Genomic DNA, 5,456 nt, shown 5'->3' with positions numbered 1-5,456 from the left:
AGTGGAAAATTACAGTTAAAGGAGTTTTTTCTCTTGTGGGCAGGGGCAGGGGTCACAAGGTGCTTGGTGGGTAGCTCCTGAGACTCAGCCCAGAAGAAGGAATGTCATAAGGTCAATTGATCAGTTAGGGTGGAGCAGGAACAAATCACAATGGTGGAATGTCATCAGTTAAGGCAGGAATTGGCTATTTCACTTCTTTTGTGGTTCTTCAGTTGCTTCAGGCCATCTGGACATATACATGCAGGTCACAGGGGTTATGATGGCTTAGCTTGGGCTTAGAGACCTGACAGTACCCTTGTTAAAATGAGTTAGAACCCACATAATCCCAATAGCATTGCCTCTTTAAATTTAGAGCATATCTATGATATTCAAAATAAACACAGACATGGGATTGATCTAAATTTTACTTTACATGTAAAAGAAAATTACAATTCAGCATGAGAACATTTTTCATAAGGTTTACCTATGGCCCTAATGATAATTAGGCCAACGGTATCCTGAGTGTATATGAATGTGTGAATACATATACATACTAACGTATACAAACCAATTCACACCACACAACTCTTCAGAGATGTTGCCTGAAGCATCAGAGAGTAATTTTTTTATTTTTAGTTTTTTAGAGACAGGATCTCACTAGGTTGCCCAGGCTGGTCTTGAACTCCTGGCCTCAAGTGATCCTTCTGCCTCAGCCTCCCAAAGCATTGGGTTTACAGGTGTGAGCCACTACACCTGGCTGCCTTTTGAATTTTTAAAGCTTGAAGCACATATGTGTATTACTTATTAAAAATTTAACAAATAATTTTAAAAAGAGAAAGAAAGGCCTTTTAGAGGATAGGTCATTTTAGGACTCCCTGGTTCCAAGATATAACTCGATTGTCCTGTAATGAGATAGACATTTCCTGAATCTATTGGGGTTTAAAAAAAAAAAAAAAATTCTCTTATTCAGACCTATTTATACAGTTCTCATTGCCTTTCCTCATTATGCTCCTGAGGCTCATTTGAAGCTAACAGTCAAGCACCAGTGACATCTGGTAACATGGGTAACCGTGGGCAACCAGCTTCTCTCATAGTTGTCATAGCAACAGTGATGTTCTGACAGTTGAGTTTTCATCGTGAAGTAATTATCAAGCTTTGTGGAGGGCTCCTCCACATTTGCAGTTGTTTACATCAATGAGGTTTATGAATGAGCCTCAATTAGATGCAATTTTGATTGAACTGTTAAGAGAGGCTGTGAATTGAGTCGGTTTACATATCCTTCCACCCAGCCTGGCAAATCTGGTGAATTGTAGGCCTGGTGCAATTCAGAGAGGCGGTGCGACTTGTACTTCAGCCATCAAAAGTCACTGGATGTGCCAGGCTTGGTGGCTCATGCTTGCAATCCCAGCAGTTTGGGAGGCCAAGGTGGATGGATCACCTGACGTCAGGGGTTCGAGACCAGCCTAGCCAACATGGCGAAACCCCATCTCTACTAAAAATACAAAAAAGGCCAGGGACAGTGGCTCACAACTGTAATCCCAGCACTTTGGGAGGCCGAGATGGGTGGATCACCTGAGCTCAGGTTTTGGAGACCAGCCTGACCAACATGGTGAAACCCTGTCTCTACTAAAAATACAAAAATTAGCAGGCATGGTGGCACATGCCTGTAGTCCTAGCTACTTGGGAGGCTAAGGCAGGAGAATCCCTTGAACCCAGGAGGTGGAGGTTGCAGTGAGTTGAGGTCACGCTACTGCACTCCAGCCTGGGCAACAGAGGGAGACTCCATTTCAAAAAAAAAAAAAAATTAGCTGGCTGTGGTGGCACATGCCTGTAATCCCAGCTACTCGGGAAGTTGAGGAATGAGAATTGCCTGAACCCGGGAGGCGGAGGCTGCAGTGAGCCGAGATTGCACCACTTCACTCCAACCTGGGCAACAGAGCAAGACTCTGTCTCAACAATAAATAAAAATGTTTTCTAAAAAAGCCACTGGATGGCTGAAGACCTGGCACATTCCAACCCGAGATGAACAGTTTCTTCTCTATCCACTGTTCCCCCACCCAACCACAAGTAGCAGGAACAGACCCAGTAGGTCCTTAATTTCAACCCAGCATATAAAATAAAAGTTCTGATTTGTCAAAACTTTGTAAAACCCATATGTCTATATAATTAGTCCCATCTCACACTGGCGAAACCTTAGGTTTAGACTGCTCAGATTCTCTCCACTGGACAGCAACGAAGTCAGGACTCACAGCCACATCTCAACTTCTTCCACTTCTGCCACCTGCTCAGAGCCAGGAATAAATATTTCTTTGGGTTGTCTGGAAAGTGACACTGAGCTTTCCTTATGTCCACAAGCCTTTGTTAAAAGAACAAGCACTTCTGCATCTATCAGCCAAAGTCGGTAGAAGTGGCTTGATTCTGGCAGCCAAGAATCCAGCTTGTTGGTGACAAGCTCCTGGTGACAAGCTCCTGGTGACACATATGAACTCTTAACCTCTGATTTGAGTGAGGAATTGTAACCAAGTGACCCTCATTTTTCTAAGAGATAGTTTGTTTCTCTCCCTTCTTTTCTCATTCCCCTGGTTCCCCACTTCCCACTTAGCCCTTTAGAAATGCAAATATAGGCCAGGTGCAGTGGCTCATGCCTATAATCCCAGCCCTTTGGGAGGCTGAGGCAGGCAGGTGGAACACCTGAGGTCAGGAGTTCTAGATCAGCCTGACCAAAATGGTGAAACCTCGTCTCTACTAAAAATACAAAAAATTAGCCAGGTATGGTGGCATGTGCCTGTAATCCAGCTACTCAGGAGGCTGAGGAAGGAGAATCGCTTGAACTCGGGAGGCGGAGATTGCGGTGAGCGGAGATTGCACCATTGCACTCTAACCTGGGCATCAAACATGAAACTCCCTCTCAAAAAAAACAAAAAAGAAATGCAAATATAGTCTTTTACCCCTGCTTCACCAGACACTCCCTATAAGGCAAGTTCATCTAATCATGTACTCCAAGATAGACCTCTCCTCAAGAGTTAACAGTTGGTTTAAAGGCCAAAGCATGCCCACTATAGAACTCTCACCCACCAGGAGGTTGCCTCAGAAATCTAACCCTCCAGAGAGTGGCGTCAAGAGATGAGGAGTAACTGAGAAGGAGCTGCAGAAATGTTGGCCACTACCAGTGCCATCCACAGTCATCACAGCTCCATTGATAATAGAATAGAATTCCCAAGCAGTGTCTTTTGGGAAACAGGAACATAATGAGTATATTACCTTTTTATTAAGTCGGAATATTTGAAACAGAAAAGTTATTTGTCACAAACATCCAAAGCACATAGCATTCACTCACCTATCTGCCGTGGTGTGGATGTGCCAGCATGAATTTACAGTCATCTGAGTGATAGGAGAAGGACCATTTTATAATCTCATAGCTTCAAATGGGGTGTGATATGGTTTGGCTCTGTGTCACCACCAAATCTCATGTTGAATTGTAATTCCCAATGTTGAGAGATAGACCTGGTAGGAGATGATTAGATCACGGGGGTGGATTTCCTTTTTGCTGTTCTCGTGATAGTGAGTTTTCATGAGATCTGGTTGTTTGAAGGTGTGTGTCACTGGGCACCGTGGCTCACGCCTGTAATCCCAGCACTTTGGGAGGCCGAGGCGGGCAGATCACGAGGTCAGGAGATCAAGACCATCCTGGCTAACATGGTGAAACCCCGTCTCTACTAAAAAAAATACAAAAAATTAGCCGGGCATGGTGGTGGGCGCCTGTAGTCCCAGCTGCTTGGGAGGCTGAGGCAGGAGAATGGCGTGAACCCTGGAGGCAGAGCTTGCAGTGAGCCAAGATCACACCACTGCACTCCAGCCTGGGCAACAGAGACTCCATCTCAAAAAAAAGAAAAGAAAAGAAAGAAAGAAAGTGTGTAGCACTTCTCCCTTCACTCACTCTCCCTCCTACTGCCCTGTGAAGACATGCTTGCTTCCCCTTCAACCTTCCCCTATGATTGTAAGTTTCCTGAGGCCTCCCCATCACACCTCCTGTACAACCTATGGAACTGTGAGTCAATGAAACCTCTTTTCTTTTTCTTTTTTTTTTTTGAGATGGAGTCTCACTCTGTCGCCAGGCTAGAGTGCTGCGGTGCAATCTCAGCTCACCGCAACCTCTAACTCCCTGGTTTAAGGGATTCTCCTGCCTCAGCCTCCCGAGTAGCTGGGATTACAGGCATGCACCTTCACCACGTTGGCCAGGATGGTCTCAATCTCCTGACCTCGTGATCCGCCTGCCTCAGCCTCCCAAAGTGCTGGGATTGTGTCTGGAGTTGGTTCCTTCTGGTGGGTTCCTGGTCTTGATGACTTCAAGAATGGATCTGCGGACTTCCGCAGTGAGTGTTACAGCTCTTAAAGGCCACACGGACCCAAAGAGTGAGCAGCAGCAAGACTTATTGTGAAAAGCAAAAGAACAAAACCTCCACAGCATGGAAAAAAACTAGAGCAGGTTGCCACTGCTGGTTGGGGTGGCCAACTTTTATTCCCTTATTTGTCCCTGCCAATGTCCTGCTGATTGGTCCACTTTACAGAGTGCTGATTGGTCCATTTTACAAATCTCTAGCTAGCTACAGAGCGCCGATTGGTGCGTCTTTACAGAGCACTGATAGGTGCATTTTACAATCCTCTTATAAGACAGAAAAATTCTCCAAGTCCCTGCCCAACGCAGAAGTCCAGCTGGCTTCACCTCTCAGGATTACAGGCCAAACCTCTTTTCTTTATAAATTATCCACTGTCAGATAGTTCTTTAGAGCAATGTGAGAATGAACTAATACAGAATGAAATCCAGCTCAAAGATGAGCAGATATTCTTACATTGCTCAAACACCAATGAGACTATGATAAAAATGATAGTGATTAACTCAAATAGATACTTTAATCAATCAATAAATATCCACTCTGCAGGAAGCCCTATCATCACCCCCTGAGCTGGAGACACTGTCCCCTTTGGATCCAGACATAAGCATTTATCAGGACAAAGCCATCAATCTCATCCTTTTTTTTTTTTTTTTTGAGACAAAGTCTCGCTCTTGTCCCCAGGTTGGAGTGCAATGGCGTGATGTTGGCTCACTGCAACGTCTGCCTCCCAGGCTCAAGCGATTCTCCTGCCTCAGCCTTCTGAGTAGCTGGGACTACAGGTGCCTTCCACCATGCCCAGCTAATTTTTGTATTTTTAGTAGAGACGGGGTCTCACCATGTTGGCCAGGCTGGTCTCAAACTCCTGACCTCAGGTGATCCACCCGCCTCAGCTTCCCAAAGTGCTGGAATTACAGGCATGAGCCACCACGCCTGGCCTATCAAATTCATCTTAAAGGGCTTTTCCTTGCTGCTATAGACAGTTCAGAAGAAACAGAAACTCTGAAGCTTGCACTTGAGCAGCTGCTAAAACAAACTGTATAAAAATGAGATTTTGCCCTTAAATGCATTTGGATGGGGCATTTT

This window comes from Colobus angolensis, unplaced genomic scaffold (genome assembly GCF_000951035.1).
Source record: "Colobus angolensis palliatus isolate OR3802 unplaced genomic scaffold, Cang.pa_1.0 Scaffold112, whole genome shotgun sequence".
In the NCBI taxonomy this organism is placed as follows: Eukaryota; Metazoa; Chordata; class Mammalia; order Primates; family Cercopithecidae; genus Colobus; species Colobus angolensis.
This window is presented reverse-complemented; position numbering follows the sequence as displayed.